At 41.1% G+C, this 18,825-nt stretch overlaps 1 long non-coding RNA gene across 1 annotated transcript; it reads left to right on the forward strand.

The window, feature by feature from the left end:
- The first annotated feature begins 11,218 nt into the window (after positions 1–11,218).
- On the forward strand, positions 11,219–12,057 carry LOC306996513. The gene is made up of 3 exons (XR_013797108.1): positions 11,219–11,288; positions 11,382–11,469; positions 11,637–12,057. It is a non-coding gene; the product is annotated as an uncharacterized lncRNA (long non-coding RNA).
- Positions 12,058–18,825: the final 6,768 nt, after the last annotated feature.

The following is an 18,825-nucleotide window of genomic DNA, read 5'->3' on the forward strand; positions in this document are numbered from 1 at the left end:
TGCTTTTAAAGCCCCATCTGAATATGTGTCTCTCTCACAGCGTTCCCTGTGATTGCCCCACACCTGCTGTCACTCAGGCAATTGGCCTCGCTGCCATGGCAACAAATTCACTGTGCCTTCACCAGTTCTTAGTCCCGTTCAGGTTTTTGTCACCCCGTGACAACTGCCTTAGCAGTGATTCTAGAAATACAAATCATTAAACATGGAATCATCAAAAGAAAAATCAAAATCAAAATCCGATTGGCATAATGGTACTTATTAACAATTTCGTCCACCCCTGCAGGCCCAAGAACAATTATCTAGTGAAGATGACATTTCATCTGGAGTGGCTATGGCCATTTTCATGTGTTATATTATGTCTGATACATTTTGATAGACGTCAGTCAAATTAAAACAACAAGAGGTTCCTAACATTTTTGCATATTTTCAAATAAACCTCCATTCCTACATCTAAAAGTCCTTAATAATAGCACTTTTTTAGGGAGGGTGTGGAAAGCGGTTTGACCACAGACCCATACTGTTCCAGCTGTTGTCTCTCTTAGGCCATCGTCGTCACCTGGACTTGTGATATTTGTACCATCAGATGTTATACATTTGTTACTATTCATGATTATCGTGGTTTTACAGTGTGTTGTACCAGCCATTATTGCCCCTTGTTGGGTCCCTAATTTACATAAACATACGTCGCCTAATTGCGGTTTCACTGCCCATACATTGCCAAAGTCTCTAGTGCTGTGTTCTGATGGGTTCTGACATTTGACTTTCTTTGGAGATATTGATTTGATTTCTATAGAATTTTCACATTCAGTAATTTCTATATAGCACATGGAATTAGCCCTATTAATTCTCCTAAATTTTCAGTGATTTCTTCTAATTCCAAAACTCTGGCATCATTCTAACATTCTAATTTAATCACCCTGAAGTGAGATATACCCCGCCCCTGGTCCATAGACCATCAAAACTCTGATAGCACCCTGATTACCTCCGTACTCATCTTGCCATTGACATGGATCCTTACAAAAATACATGGTCTTACCCCATTTTCCCTTTGTCATTTTCACCTCTATATGCTATCATCTCGTGCTAGGCTTACAGCCACATTAATTAAGAGGATAATATTTAGTGACCTATTGCCACACATTACAACCTTGTCAGGCGAGAAAATGTTCTTATGTGAACGATATCAGTCCCGTTTCTCTATGTATTTTTGGTCTCAGGGCAGGTCTAGTTGATATGATCAGACAGGTTATTCCAATGCCCACGCCGTTAAAGTTCCACAAAGTCCTTGATACAGTTCTGACCACTCCTAAAATTGCAGGATCGTCTCTTACTATTGATTCATCTGCTCTCCAGTGACGGTGGTTTTCAAATTGGTAACCTACGGGATGACACGCCTCTGGTTAGTCTGATCTCTGTTTGGCACTCGTTAGCTTTGAGTGGGATTCTTCTTCCGTTGCAGCTACCGCATGAGCTGATGCTTCTCGACAGTGCGTCCCATGGATCTTTCACCGCAGTGTGAGTTGTCAGCAAAACCTGGAATGGCCCCTGCCACCTTTTCGCCTTCCAATGCTTTCGTCTCAGATCCTTTATCAACACGAAATCTCCTGGCCTGATGCTGTGTAGTGCCGTCTCCGCTGGCTCTGGAACTGCTGCCTGGACCTGTTTTGAGATATCACAGAACACCTTATCCAGCTCAACACAATATTGCAACATGTCATTTTCACACCGACTTGTGTCAGGCTATGTTCGAGGATTTCGTGCGTCCCAGCCCCTCTTTCTCATTCTCTTGTAAGTTAGCTCCTCCCCATTCTGGATGTACCCAGGAATGTTTCAAATTGAAATTGCACTGTTTACAAAATGTGAGCTATTGTCACTAAATAATTTTTCAGGATTTCCCCATCGTGGGACAATTTTTATAGGAGCAGTTTTGCCACTCCTTTTGAATCTGCCTTTGTTGTTGGCATGGCTTCTACCCATTCTGAAAACATGTCGACTGCCACTATGCAGTATTTCTTTTTGTCAGATTTTGATAAGTCAATATAATCGATCATTAGATGTGAGAATGGTCTCTGCGGCCTGGGGTGCCCCACCTGTCTCATTGCCTGACCCCTCCCCACATTGTTAGTCCCACAAATCAAACATCTGCTGCAAAAATCTGCTGCCACTGTGGAAAAAAAACTTTGGTAAATCAGTTATTTTGCATAATAGTAAACATCCTCCCTTTTGAGACATGGTCCAATCCATGCATCAAACTTGCATATACCTGAAAGAAAATGAGAAGGTAAACATGGTTTGTTATTTATTGGTTGGGCCATTGTCCATTTTCATATTCCCGGCCTGCCTTCCTCCATTTCTCTTTATCATAGGCAGAAGAGTGTTGTTGTTGCATCGCTTCTGTCACCTAGTTCCTCATTCAGCTGTATTGCAATGGTTATCTGAACAGGAAGTTGAGCTGCAGCCTTCTCTGCTGATCTGTTTTCTTTTTCAATGGATACTGCATTTTCTTTTTGGTCTATAGTCAGATTTAGGCTTTACTTGAATCGGCTCACGATCTGCAATCAGACCTACATCATTTTTTTTTTTTTTTTTTTTAATCAGTAGCCCATAATCATTTTGGAAACTCTCTACAACCCGTCTGTTATGACAGGGAGTTGTGTTAAACTCAGTCTGTTTAGTTTCACTTCCTCATCCAACACTGTGACTGCTCTCAAACTTCTGTGTTTTATGACATGGCTGTTTGATATCTTCACTTTGGCAGATCAGTCATTTTTGATCTATTATGACCCAGTCGGTCCCTTCATGGCAAAAGGGAGGATGTTGTTGCCCATATACACACCTTGCATTGTCACCAGGGCCAACATGAGGTCTTTGTCTTGCTTGGCTGCGTTGGTTTTTCGCTGCAATTTCATGATGTCTTCATGATGTTTTGCGTGTCGTCTCATTTCTGCTGTGGAGGCCATTGCCATCCGACACAGCTCTTTTGAATTGCTTTTGAAATGTCACTGTCCAATCCGTCCAAGAACAAAGTCTTTACTTTCATTTTCTGGAGGGCTGCAGAGCGGTGGTGGTTGTTCGTGTGGTGCGTTAGGAACTGCGTGACCCCGTCCTTCTGCGGCTGCTGGAATCTGGTTAGGATTGCGAGGAGTTGGAAGATGAGCCGGATGAGTCCTGTCCTCCTCTCTTATTCTCACAAAACAAAAACAAAACAAAACAAAAAAACACCATAATAGGGAGAAGAAGAAACAATGTCAGAGCAGTCATTTTTAAGATGCGTCATAATGCTTTTCTCTATGTGTCTTGTCTTTCTTCTTGACAACGTGAGTCGACCAATTTTGCTTTAGTTTTAGTCAAATGTGACATACTTAACCCCCATTAACCCATATTGCACTTTGCATGAACCTCTCGAGAAATCAACATGTTCTTCATCTTTCCTTTTTGAATTTTCATTACCCATTTTTACTTTTACAATTTAGTTTGTTCAATTTCCCTATATTAATTAATTTTGTTTTGTTAATTTATATTTGCGTATTTTTATTTATTCTTTTATTACTTTATATTTATATATCAATTTTCCTCGCGCAGTCACCCACGCTCTCCTCTACGTATTAACTTTTCCCTGGCGCAGCCACCCCACGCCTTGCCTTCATCCGTCGATGCAGGTCTTTCCAAATTGCCTAAATTCGTCAATATAGGTCTTTCCCAGACGAGTGCTTCTGTCTGGTGTTTGAGAAATTATTTCCAGGCCTATTCTCAAAACCCTGGCTCTTTAGGGAAATTTTAATACGTTTTGTGGTCTTATCCCGGACCTGTTTGGGAACTTGCTATCAGGTCTATCCCAAACGTGACTCTTTAGGAAAAAATATTCAATACGCAAATATCAATCAACAAAATTTGTCTTATTTGCTACATAAGAAATTTTCTCTTCTCACCGTCTTGTGAGTCTCACTGTCTGTGAGTTCTTTAATCTTGGGATTGCGTCCACCTAGGTCGTCGTGAGGAGTTGAACAATTCTCTCTCCTTAACATTGAGGATTTTGAGCCGTAGAGTGTTCTCTCGGGATGGCCAGTCAACTGTTCCCCTCACGACGATCATCGGTGTTGCAATCGCATCCTCGTCGCCATTTGTTGTGGAAATTATCAATATTCAAAAACCTGGATGAAGGAGACAAAGTCGTTTCTCAAATGATTAAACAAAGTATTTTATTTCATGCATGAAATAAGACGTTCCCACACAGACAGCGTCTGATATGAGAAGGCCCATGGCATTCTCACGCAGAGAGCATCTGACATGAGAAGGCGAAGGCTAGTCCCTTTCGCCAATGTTATATACCCTAACACATCCTGTGTAAAAAAACCTTTGTTACCTTAAACCCAGACTTCTTAGCTCATGGTCTCATGTGCTCATGATCTCATGTCCAACATTATTTATATCAGACAGAACAACTTGTCATGTCAGCAAAAGTTTCCTGCTACAGATCTCGTGTGCTGATCGAAACTGCGCACACACATATTGTCAGCCTTCACATGACTCGGAGAACATTTCGTTCCTGAAAGTTTGTCCTAACTTTTAACATTTCTAAAAGCTTGGTTTTATATCTTTAATAATGTGCTTTTTGCTTATATGATTATATTCCTTTAAATTCTCATGAGTAAACAATACATCTTCAATGCTAATAAAAGTTGTACCCATACAAAAGTAAAAGAAACACATCTAAATGTAAAATTTCCATAACAACACACATCATGTTTGTATGTAGATCATTGTATTTGTGATGACACCGGACAGTTCAGATGTTGTGTTGTTGTGCACAAGCTGACGTCCCCTTTAAATCAGTTCTCCATGGGCTAGCGACACTACCTGATGGATTGGAACTGGTGGCACATAGATGGGCATCTTTGAAACGGTTTTCTTAACTGCTTCCTCGCTGACAAAAAAACAACTTGATTGTTGTGTCTGTCTCTTGCAACACAGAAAACAGCTCTGCAGCATCAGGAATGTCTCTTCCTTGGCTAACTAGACTGTCAGCCCTCTTCTTCAGGGCACCTTCCCTTCCCATGGTTCGCCTCAAAAAAGTTCCATGTCCCAGCATTGAATCCTCTTCTGAACAGCTCGGTACAAACAAGAAAAAAAAATACCTCATTGTTTATACTGAGGGCAAGGGCCATCACTGTAAAAATGGATAGTGGAGACCTCCGGATGCGCACTCTGCGCATAATCAAGTGCTGCCAGATTACTGGTGAGTCCATTATACTTGAGGGTGAAACTCTTTAGAAAGACATCGGGCGAGGCATTGCATGCACATAAAGCACACTTGTGTGCAGTGTTGCCTGCTGGTGTGATGCTCCGAAGTGGACTGCCTGCATTTCTGTGCTGTACATGCGGAGGTGATTTTCAGAAAAGTCAACATGAATGAAGCATTCGTGTGCTTTTAAGCTTTGTGCACGCTTAGAGAAACTTGTGCACGCTTTCATCACCAGCAGGGTGGATTATTGTAATGGACTCCTCACTGGCCTTCCCAAAAAGACCATAAGACAGTTGCAGCTCGTACAGAACGCTCAGTTCAGTTCAGTTCAGTTTATTGAAGTTGCATCTCATATCATATTTACATACAATGCAAGAGCAAAAATCTTAGGTCTCCCTCCCTCCTGACAAGCAGCAGCTTAAAAGTGCCTATACACACACACACACACACACACACACACACACAATGATAAAAACAGTACATTACATCTCCATAATAAATAGTGTCTATCTACTGTTAAGAAGCCTAATAGCTTGGTGAAAAAATGAGTCTCTAAGTCTGCAGGGTTTTGCTCTCAGACTGCAGTAGCGCTTGCCTGAGGGAAGCCGCTGGAAAAGGTTGCTGTTAGGGTGGCTGGAGTCCTTGACAATCTTTTGGGCCTTCGTCTTACACCTCTCCTGATACAGGTCTGCTATAGGTGCAAGCTCACAGCCGCATATTTTCTGAGCAGTTTTTACTACTCTTTGTATTGCTCTGCGGCTGTTTGTAGTGCAGTTGCCATACCAGGAGGTGATGGCCCCTGTGAGGACACTCTCAATTGTCCCTCGATAGAAGGCACAGAGAACATTGGGGCCCATGCCAAATTTCCTCAGACGCCTAAGGTGGAACAGGCGTTGCTGGGCCTTCCCCACTATTCCTGTAGTGTGTAGGTCCCAGGTGAGGTTATTGGTGATGTTGATCCCAAGGAACTTAAAACTGCTCACCCTTTCCACAGCATTCCCCTGAATCATCAAGGGAGTCAGTTCAGCTCTTTTTCTCTTCCTGAAGTCCACCACAAGCTCTTTCGTTTTTGACAAATTGTTATCCTGACACCATTGTACCAGATTCTCCACTTCCTCCCTGTACAACAACTCGTTCCCCACTAACACAGAACGTTTAGGGAACGTTAGGGAACGTTAGTTTACGGTTCTCTAAAGGTTAGTTTGAACCAAACCAAAAACGAACGTTTAGGGAACGTTCCCTCAGGGTTATAACGTTCCCTAAACGTTAAGGGAACCAACCAACTAAAACGTTCTCCTGTGGTTGCACTGTACCTCCACACAACGTTCCCGTTTGGTTGTTTTTGGTTGTTTTTGGTAATGTTTATTTAAACAAGCTCCATTTAAGTTTTTGACGTAGCATATAAAAGGTTTGCAGTCAGTTGATTTAATTCACTCAAAAATGATTGGTCTTATGAAATCCAAGTAAAATAAGCAGATTATCAAAAGAATATATTTAATTTTAGACTGATCAATTTAGCAAACAATACTTTTGTGCCTGATTTCGTTTTTTTTAACTGTATTGGTTGAAAATACTTAAAACAAGAATCTATCAATCGAACGATTTTCACAAATAAGAAAATTCACTTCCAACAAAGTAGCTAAGTTCAGTGTACAAATTCAACCGTTACACCCCCACGCCAGTAGGGGCAAGTGCCTCTGTTTTCAGGTGACCGATTGAAATCCTGTCCTGTGTCCTGACTTCCGTGTTCTGCGATTTACACCAAAGTCCTTCTGGATACACAACTTGCCTGGGAATCCGTCTTCTTTCAGTGGCTTTCGTGTAAATGGACGCTCAAGATAAATTGTTTGAGCACAGGTATGGAGCCCTTAACGTTATAGTGCTAGTTCATTTTCGTCTCTTTAGAAATACACACGTTGCACCCACTGTTTGTGATTTTCACGTAGGATAATAATAGTTCGGTAAAATATTTTTAAAATACTTTTCTGCTATCACTGTTAGAATACATTCATGTTTAATTTATTCCTGTACCGTTGGCATTTTACACTCACTTATTTGCATTATGCAAAGCAAGGCCTCTGATTAGGTGGCAATGGCGTCAATGCGTCTCTATTCAGTCATTTTCAGACATTCCAATGCCGTGTTAAATGTGTCTGATCGCTCCTCTATCAGCTTTAGAAACTGGTCAGACAATAACAGCTATAGTCTACATAATCCTATTACTGAAATTGACAATCTAAAACAGTGAAATTAAAAAAGCCATTTCACTACATGCTAATCTTGAGCAATATAATTTTCTCCTTCTTTCCACCTTTTCTCACACCAAACAACGACGTCATCAGAAAGCGCATTTTGGGAAATGTGTGGATCCGACCGTTCGCATTTCTGTGTTTCTATGAGCATCATTGTGGTAAGTGTATGTTTTTACGTATGTTTGCCTGAACCATGTTTGTACAACTAAACGTAGCACAATTTGTGTGTATATATTATAAAATAATCTGTATAGTGGATGTAATGTCCATCCGTAATGCTCGAACGATGCAGTAAGTTATCTGTCTGCTTACTCGAGAACATACGGATGTGTAATGTCACACACTGTAGCATTATACTTTTACGTTTAAACAGTGCATAAAAAAAAAAAAAACTCCATATCTAATGTTTAAGAAAGAAATAACATATATTCTTGGTCGGAGATAGCAACACTCCATTTTAGTTTAAAATTACCCTCTAAAATGCTGATTGGCCAGGTTTGCTGACGTCAAGGCATGTGACGCAACACGGACGTTCCTGATTGGCTGGAGGAAATGGATAGAACTCAGTAGACCGTTCACTATCAGGAAGTCTTGGAAAAACAACCAACAACGACCAACAACAGCAACCATCGAGCTTCACATTCTCAAAAAGTAAGTGAAATACGTTACAGTTTCATGGTTGTAATGCAAGGGTTTGGGGTTTAACTTTAAGCCGTCTTTCTCGTGGGGCTTTGTTATATTGCGGTACTGCGTATGTTCATATGACTGTTCTGGGTCCTGTAGCCATGGTATTATCTTATGATACAGCCGAGGGATGTATGTAATGTTATGTATGCTGTAAAGCCTGTTACATGGGTGTAACGTTAACGTAATTAACAGTAGCGTTTCCCAAAACTGCCGGGGCTATTGGTTCAAGGTATAATGGAGCTAGGTAGCGAACGTTAACTTAATATCTTATATGTCCCTAAGAGCCGATGTGGGTTTAACGTTAGGGTTTAACACTTATCTTACGATACATCCGAGGGTTGTATGCTGTAAAGCCTATAACGGATATATTGTAACTTAATGTATTATGTATTGTATGTTGTATTAAGAGAAGCTCTGTTCACGAAACTGCAGGCTAACCTGACTTTACTAGCTAGTAGAGCGACAAAGATTGCATCTCCTTGGTTGTCTAAATATATCCATCGTCTATTTAAATAAGCATGTAAACGACCAGGAACAACATTAGTGAATATTTTAGACCAACATTTTCTTGACAGTCCTGCATGATTTTTAGGACATATGCAAACAACTTTAGCCCCATATCTGTCTACAGCACAACCATGAACCATGACAGGGTACATAATGTACATGCATATCTTTCTATATGGTTCATACTGAATATTCTTATATTTCTGTTTTTCTAATATTACTGGTCACTGATTTTTTTTTTTTTTTTTCATTGTGTGTATTTGCTGTATACACTTGAAATTAATCTTAATGCAATCTATGTTGTTCTCTTTGCCATGCCAATAATGCTGTTGTTTCTTAACAGATGAAGAACTTCACGATTGTTGAGTTTTCAGACAGTGCTATGGAGGTTGTGCCATCTTCATGGGTGGACAGATCTACAGGGGTATGGAGTTGTTGTGTAGATTTCTTTTTCTTCATAATTTCTTTTACCATTCTAAATGTTCTCCTCACCACACTGTAAGAAATTATCTGAAATAAAGTAAATTTTTCCAAAAGGCCATCCTCTGCTACTGGACTGCACATAATATGAAGGCCCAAGTCAGCGCCTGCCATTTGCCCAACAAAAGCTGGGCCAAAAATGCAGTCAAGAAAATCTGGCTGTGTACAGGTGACTTATTGGTGCTATACTATATATAAATAAATACGTTTTCTCTGTATGGAAATACTGCTTTGTTCGGCTACTGTCTCACAAAAACTTTGTTCTCTTAATGTAGATTCCTACGACAAAGCCATGAAAAAATGTCGGCGACTGATGGACACTTCCAGCATTGAGACGGAAGACGATGCGAGTGTCCACAAAAGGCAGTGTAAACGCCCAAGGAGGTTCATGACGGATTCTTCAAGTGATGGTAAAACCTTAAGTACAGACATTATTTACACAATTAAAATTTTCTTTTAGCAATCTGTACAAATTTTTTGGTCTTTTATTTCAGATGAATCTGTTCCACAAATGAGAAAGAGTGTGAGAATGGAGTGTGTGTCTGGAAGCCCTGTCCGTAAGTTAACATTTAAGAAACCTGAGTCATATTTCCTACCATGGAATTACTGACATTCAACCTAGTGCATATCATGTGACTATTCTGATGTGTTTGTCTCTTCCTGCCTGTTTTCAGGTCCGCAGCTGCCTCCACCACCTGCATGTAAGTTTTTTTTTCTTCTTTTTTTTTCTTCCTCCTCCATTTGCAAGAAACCTACCATAAATGAAGTGACCAATATTCATATCTACTTTCTTTTTAGATGAGTCAACACCACACAGAAAACCAGCCGGTCGCCCAGAATTGGATGGGTCTATTATGACGCAAGCTGAGGGTACAGTGGCTTTGCATTTTCCATTTCCAATTAAATACTATTTCATGACAAGGAACTTGAGAGTAACTTGACTTTTTTGTTGTTGTAAACAGCAGAACTCATCACACAGAGGGAGGTGAGACATCACACAGAGGGAGGTGGCTCAGCCATGGAGACGGAAATGAGAGGTAAGAAGACTCACTTAAAGGAACACACCGACTTTTTGGGACTTTAGCTTATTCACAGTATCCCCCAGAGTTAGATAAGTCCATACATACCCTCTTCATCTCTGTGCGTGCCGTAACTCTGTCTGACGCACCCACCACTAGCCTAGCTTAGCACAAATACTGGAAGTAAATAGTTCCAGCTAGCATACTGCTCCCTATAAGTGACAAATAATGGCAACATTTTCCTATTTACATGTTGTGATTTGTATAGTCACAGCGTGTACAAATAACAAGGTCACATGTGAGACAGCCATCTTCTAATCATATACATACTCTGAACTATATTCTCAGATGGCCGAAGCACTGCTACTTCTGCGGAGTGATTTACTCCAACTCTGAGTGAACTCTCTGCTCCTCACCACGGGGGTTCTCAGGGGCTACAAGCAAATCACTCCCCAGAAGTAGCAGTGCTTCGCCTTCTGAGAATATAGACTTATCTAACTCTGGGGGATACGGTGAATAAGCTAAAGTCCCAAAAAGTCGGCGTGTTCCTTAAGTTGTTCACATATTCAAGTAATGTATAACAACTAAAACTAACATAATTAATTTTTCCATAGCCATGTGGACATCCATTACCCGTATGGCACAGCGAATGGAAAAGATGGAGCAGAGGCTGGATGAGGTGCTCATGCTCTTAAGGAGCTCCCAGTCCCAGTCACATCCCTCTGCTCCTGTCGATGATATGTTGCTGTCGCCTTGCTTGACAGTCACAGAGCTGGAGGAGTTTGACAGGAGTCTCGGTCAACAGGAGAGGAGGGGAAAAAATGGTAATTAAGTTGCCATAGTCCTGCCCTAAGATTAACACTATATAATTGCATAACTTCAAATATCATTATAACTGAACTGACGGCTCTTACAAAATGAGATTGTACAAGCTCTCCACTTTGTTCTACATGTATAATTTGTATTTCTATGTTTTACAGCAACTTTTCCTGACAACTCTTGGAGGTTCGACCAGAGGTACTGCCATCCAACAGTTTAGTCTGCGGGGCAGAAAGGCAAAGAAGGCCTTCCAGGACCTGACAATCTGCAGGGTTATAACAGGCAGGTGTTATTTTATTGTTCACATCAGTATTATGCTTAGCTTGGAGGTTTTAATTTGACTTGTAACTTTACTTCATTTTGACTTTACTCTAGCGGCCTTCCAGAAAAACTTCCCGGCGGTGACTGCAGCAGAGACGGAGGACTTGATTGGGCAAGTGCTGAAGTTTGCCCCACACAGACGGTAAATTAGAATACTTCTATGTGATGTTCATAATTATCAAAGGAATGGGAAAACTATCAATATTTGTCATAATAAAAAAAACAGGGTTGTTAGTAAGGCAATTTGTCTTGCGTTTGTCAACGTGTTCATTCTCAGTATGACATATCAAACTTTTGTTTATTTTTTAGGCCAGCTGAGAAGGACTGAGAAGGGCTGATCGGTCAAGACAATGGAGCTCTTTTTTTATTTATTTTTTATTAAACAATTGTATTTTTGCCACTTTGGCCATTCACTTTATTGTCCCTTTTCAATGTGAAATTTGTCTTGGACTCAAAGCTGCATTTATACACAACATATATACATACACACAACAACAAATGCACAACAACAAATGCACATTACATTATCATTCCAATATGCATCTTGCACACTACATTTGCACTCTTCATCACACTCTTTGTACTTAAATTTCTGTTTTATTTGTATAGTTGTAAAACTGATTCTATTCTTGTATTTTTTTTAGGCCTTTTATATTTTTGGTATTTTGTAATTTTATATTGTCTATATTAAAGTTTTAAATCCCATCAAGTTTGCCTGTTCATTCATTCCTGCTAACATATAAATTAATTTCTGCTTGTATAATAATTAATTCCTGCTTATGCACAGACAGTTTAAAGTAATAATAAAATTGGTACCATTGTTAGATTTTTAAAGGTTAGTGGAATGTAAAAAATAACCTTAGGGGAACGTTCTAGGAACGTTACCTAAAGGTTGCAATGTTAGGGGAACGTTCTAGGAACGTTACCTAAAGGTTGCAACGTTAGGGGAACGTTCTAGGAATGTTCCCTAAAGGTTACAACGTTAGGGGAACGTTCTAGGAACATTCCCTAAAGGTTGCAACGTTAGGGGAAAGTTCTAGGAACGTTCCCTAAAGGTTGCAATGTAACCAAAAACGAACGTTCCCGGAACGTTAAGAAAACTTTCCATGGGAACCAAAACCTAACCTTAAGGGAACGTTCCGCAACCAAAAACGAACGTTCCCGCAACCGAAAACGAACGTTCCCAGAACGTTCTGGGAACCATAAATTGTTACCTGGGTTGTCACCTCTAATCCGGCCCACCACCGTGGTGTCATCAGCAAACTTGACAATGAGGTTTGACGAGTGTAATGGTGTGCAGTCATATGTGTACAGTGAGTAAAGAAGAGGACTAAGCACACAGCCTTGGGGCGCTCCGGTACTCACGGTTAGAGGAGCGGAGGTGATGGACCCCATCCTAACCACCTGACGGCGGTTACTTAGGAAGTCCAGTATGAGATTGCAGAGGTCCGGTGGAAAATCAAGGCTGCTGAGTTTTTTGACCAGTCTAGAGGGAATTATTGTATTGAATGCCGAGCTATAATCAATGAAAAGTATTCTGACATAAAGAGTTTTCATTTTCCAGGTGCGTGAGTGTGTTATGGAGTACTGTGGATATAGCATCCTCTGTGGATCTGTTTTCTCGATAGGCAAACTGATGGTGATCCAGAGTTTTTGGGACAATAGTGCTGATGTAATCTCTTATAAGCCGTTCAAAGCATTTGCTCACTATCGGAGTGAGGGCAACAGGCCGCCAATCATTTAGACACATGATTTTGCTCTTCCTGGGAATTGGCACTATTTCAGAGGATTTAAAGCAAGAGGGAAATACAGAGAGAGACAGACAACGGTTGGAAATGTCCACAAACACGCCTGCAAGTTGTGATGCGCAAGTTCTAATCACCCGACCAGGAATCCCATCCGGCCCAGCAGCTTTTCGGATGATCACTCGCTCAAACACACTCGCTCATCACACCAGTCCTCAGGTCTTTACACTGGCTCCCAGTCACATTTAGGATTGATTTTAAAGTATTATTACTGGTATATAAATCATTTAATGGCCTAGGACCTCAATACATTGCAGATATGCTCACTGAATATAAACCCAACAGATCACTCAGATCATAAGGATCACATCAACTAGAAATACCAAGGGTTCACTCAAAGCCAGGAGAGTCTGCTTTTAGCTATTATGCCAGCCGCAGCTGGAACCAGCTTCCAGAAGAGATCAGGTGTGCTCCTACAGTAGCCACATTCAAATCCAGACTCAAAACACATCTGTTTAGCTTTCCATTTAATGAATGAGCACTTTGCCACTGTGTGTCCAACTGTTTGCACTGTATTTTATTTTATGTTTTATTCTAAACGGTTTTAATTATTCTTGTTTCTTTTGATTATTTAAATTTCTTCTATGTAAAGCACTTTGAATTACCATTGTGTATGAAATGTGCTATATAAATAAACTTGCCTTGCCTTGCCTTGCCTTGGTCTCAACGCCCTGTAGTGGATAAACTGAATGTTGATGTTAAAAGTATGTCTTTTAAACCTGTGTAGTTCTACTTGATTGGTCTATAACTCTTTTATTTATTGTGACTTTAGATGTTTTGCCATTTAGGGTCATTCTTGTGTTGCTTACCTACCCACTGGATATAAGACTGGATTGTACTCTGCAGAGCAGGGGTCACTAATCCTGCCGATTGACTGTCCTGCACAGTTAATCTCCAACCCTAATTAAACACACCTGGAGCAACCAATCAAGCAATATAATCACTTGAAAATTAAAGGCAGGTGTGTACCGTGTGTTTGATTAGGGTTGGAGATGAACTGTGCAGGACAGTGTAGGATTGGGCACCCCCTGCTGTAGAGACTGGGAAAGAGAGGTCCTTGCACTCAGAACATTCTCCATACATACACTTTATATTTTCTGTGTCACATGAGATCTCTTTCACAAGGAAATCTAGATTGATTGTGCTGATTACTTTCAAGTAGTGTAGCTTCTGCACAAGAAAACCCAGATTCTCATGCATCTTGCACATGTCCAGATCACTTGGCGGAGGAACAACCCAGAAATGTCTGAGCTTACAGAAGAGTGAGTAAGAGATGGACCTTTAATCTTCAGCCAGAAACTTCCTTTGGAAATTTTTCAAGGCATCCAAAAGGAATGATTTTAGTTTTTCTTCAGAGTGAGGATCTGCCTCTTCACATTTGTGATGCGACTCACATCATTCCTTAAATAACACGCTCTCACTCTGCTTATCAGACCATCTAGATTGGTCTGGTAGCCAACCTTCATATCCTTCTACAGATGCACTGATCAACCGGCCAGGGACCGGAATTGGACGGTCTGCATGCTTGGCCCCGACCGGCTGGTCAGTCTCACATCTTTCCGATTCCGGATTCAACAGAATCTTTAGATCTTGGATTTGTTGATGAAGCTTCTTTCGTTTTTTGGTCTCTTCTCTACCCTTGATTATTTTGCCTAAATAACAACATGCATCAATAAATAACACATTGCAATAGTCACGAAAATTTACTGTTACATTGTTAAATTAATCTCTTTGACCCGATAGCTAAATTCATAGTGTAATGTAATCATGTCTATTTTCATTAACCCTAGGACATTATTTTTGGCACATGATCCATTTCATAAAGTAGACCTGGAAGTGCTTGGCTGTGGATGTGCAGCCTAGTCTGGTGATAACTAGGGGCTGTGTGGTAATTCTCCCTCTACTCTCTGTGACGTCTGTGCTTTTCTCTCTGACTGAGGTCATTGATTAGTTTCTTCCTGCTTGACTCAGTCTCCTCTCTGGGTCTGCATCGCATCGGGCGCAATAGTCACTGCTTTTCTGCAGCACTTAGCGGTGGATTGGCTCCCATATTGTAAAACTGATAAGTCTACAACTTAAGTAACGGTAACTTTAAAATAAAGTAAATCGTATAACAAACTAATATTCACACTAATAAATCAATACACCAGAGGATGCTACTCATCCCTGTTACTGTTACGGTTTATATGAGTAACAGAAATGCAGGTAACAGGACTGAGTTTTTAGCATAGAATTAGCAAATACATGAAATATAGCTACATGGTGTACATGCTATTAGCATGAAGATACTGAGCGAATTGTGACTTGCCAAAAAGTAGTATTTTTTTAATTAAACCAAAAACATCAAACTAGTTATTTAGGTAACAGGACAGTATGTTGATATTGACCTTCTAAGATAAGTATATAGAAATATATAGAGCATATCAAATATATAGAAAAGAAAATGAGAGAACTTACTTTTGGTCTTACCCATTGCCTTCAGAAGATCCTTATGATACAAATTACTGTTGAAAATGTCTCTTGTGGTATGGCAAAGTTTTTCAGAGGGGGGAATGTGTTAGTGTCACCGATGTTAGGGCCGAGGGTTATTTACCACACTCCGGAGGAGCAGAGACCAGAGGACACCAAGAGGCAGACAACAAGAATGAATTTAAAAGGTAAGTTTTTATTAGTTTAAAAGGGATAAAAGCAGGGGTGGGGATGTTCGTGGCCATAGCCTCGGTGAGATGAGGGGAAAGTGCTGGTAGGTACTTTTCCCGTTCTTCAGGTAAGTATATTCCTCTCTAGGTGGGCTTGTGAGACAGACAGTGACTTTCCTCGTCGTCAGACTCGTTGAATAAGCTCGTGGGACAGACAGTGACTTTTCTCGTCGTAAGACTCGTTGGATAGGCTCGTGGGACAGACAGTGACTTTTCTCGTCGTAAGACTCGTTGCATAGGCTCGTGGGACAGACAGTGACTTTTCTCGTCGTAAGACTCGTTGCATAGGCTCGTGGGACAGGCAGCTTCCAGGTTCGGACTCGTTGGCGTGCTCGCAGAGCCAGCACTCAACACTCAGCAGTAACTGCTTCTTCTTTGCTTCTTTCAAGGAACAGACAATTTGACAGTGAGACGGACATTAGTAGGTGAGACAGAAACGGGGTACTTTACCAGCCTTCGCTCTCGTTCTGTGTGTGATAGAACGGCGTCGTTGGGAGAAATAATGAGACTGGACTTTCTTTGGAGGAATACAGTGCTCGTGAACTGTGGCAATTGAGGTGCGTTGAGCTTTTCTCCTCCGCACCATGCACACAATCTTAGGGACCTGGACACAGCTGAGGGGACAGATCAATTTGAAAGAATCTTCACAGTTATGGGTCAATTTCATCCATCAGAGACTCAGAGAGAACACAGTTGTTTGATCTCACCACACTTGTGCATAAATCACTCTTGTAAATCTTCACACATGTTTGTTTCACTCTTTCGGACACTGCAAACTCACTCTATCTTCACAGCGATTAATTAACTCGTTTCTCTTCTCTTCATAGGGTGGATGATCCAAGAATTAATGGTTTTCTGAATATGGACATGGATTCAGCGATCTTCCCAGCCGTTACAGTTACTGTTCTTCGCCGTCAACAGGATAACACACACTGCCCACAAACACAGGTTAGTCGTACACTGGTGATGGCAAATCTTCACATGTGGTTTTCTCAGAAAGGTGAATCATAAAAGGGTGCACTTAACTTTTCCTCTGTGAATCACCTGAATCCTACAGCGGGTTTCCACTCTCTGTTCTGCCAGTCACTCTCCTTCTTTCTCCGTGCAATTTTTCTCACTTACTACGTTGCGTTGCTGTTCGTGGTTTCTTCAAAGACTCACTTAATGAGCATGCCTCGGGGGACCCAACATGGAACACCGATCATACATCAAACCTAAGCTTTTCCGCTCTTGCCGCCGTTCACTGTCGCTGCTGCAACCCACTCAAACACTCGTACCGAGCTTCACTGCTGCCAGTACATTTCTCCTCTCTGTGCTTCAAGTCCCTCTCTTTATACTTCTTTTTCCCGGGCATGTGCTTCAATGAAGCGCTAATCATTGGCTTCAGCTGGCGCTCATTATAGTCGGCAGCCATGATGGGTAAACCAGAGAATGTCTAATAAGGGGAGAAGGTTCACTCTCACTACACTTCCGGCTTCTGACTGGTTGCAGTTCCACTCTGATTCCATATGAGGGCGCTCACAGGACGAGTGCAGAATGAATGGTGGTCTATGGAGCTATACCCCTCAAAATCTACTTTTCTCAAGATATAATTTTTTGTCTAGTAATTTGAATGTTGTATTCTAAAGGAGATGCAAAGAAATTGCACATTGCTAGGTGTTAGATTTTTTAGAGTCACTTATTTGCTTTAAAAAGTCTTTCAAAATGTCAATGACGTCATACACATCGTACGACCAGAGATACTGCTTTACGGCAATCCTTCAGTCACTTTGGTGTTTTCGCGCTCTGCATTTTCTTTTCTCACGAGGCATCGCCAGCACAGCTGACACAGGGAAACACACGTGCTAGAAGAGTTTCTGCTAGAATACATTCTGTTCCCGCTTCGGATGCCACGATGCCATCAAGCGGTATCTCTGGTCGTAACCAGTCATTCACTGACCAATCAGTGTTCATTAGCAGAATGCTAGCGTGTTATGGGCAACAACAACTCAACCTGTAAGAAATCGAAAGGACATAAGTACTCGTTCATTAAATTTTCGACCTATAACCCATGTTGAACTTGCCAAAACTACAATCAGATCTGAGATTTCTCAACGGCAATTGGGTGAAAGAGACAAATTTAGCCGTCTAGCCCCATAGACTCCCATTCATTTTGCACTCGGGCGATCGCCCCCAGTGGAACTCTGGTGGAACTACAACCAAAAATTCGGTACAATAGGACTTAATAGGGAGTGAGCAGGCTCTCCGTATACGGGCTCTGGGTAAACCCAGAGCCGGCCCGGTGTTACACCGGCATTTCTCCCCCTGGCAACGAGTCACATTTTTTTTGTTCCGGGTTTGTTCACCCGGTGACATTAGAGTAGCAGTGAAAACCTGGGGACACAACTAAAATGTGTATTTTATCTAAAATATTGTGGATTTCTCATGAAAAAATTGGATATAAATATTTTTTTTGTCATTATATTCCATGGTAAGGTATAGAGATAGAGGGTGGGGACATGCAAAAACACATGAGCACACACAGCAGATTTTGCAAACCATCACGAGACAAGAGACGGCGTTAAACAACCTTATGTCTCAAAGCACATAACATTACAATCTATAATACAAAAATAATAAACACCTTACTTCTGCAGATTCGCCGTTGATAGTGTTGCCATTGAAATGCTTAAACCGCTCATGAACTGCTCCAAGTATAATGTCACGGGTTTCCATCTCTTCCAAATTGCAGTAGTTATGGCGTGAACGCAGCATAAACTGGTTGTTTTGGTTCAGGAGGAACTGTAAAAGGTGGCTGCTGTTTCGTTTGTGGTGCTCGGTGACTGACATCTGTCTAACTCTGCATAGCATGAAACGCACTGACGACGTGTGATGTCTGTGCGAGCAGGTGCACAGAGGTATGAAAATACATACGTTGACAGGCAGGTATGACATTTAATGCAGTGATTAGATGAACATTTTATTGTCCTTTGCCTTCCACAGATGACATACAGT

This window comes from Phoxinus phoxinus (assembly GCF_949152265.1).
Source record: "Phoxinus phoxinus genome assembly, chromosome: 4".
Taxonomy (NCBI): Eukaryota; Metazoa; Chordata; class Actinopteri; order Cypriniformes; family Leuciscidae; genus Phoxinus; species Phoxinus phoxinus.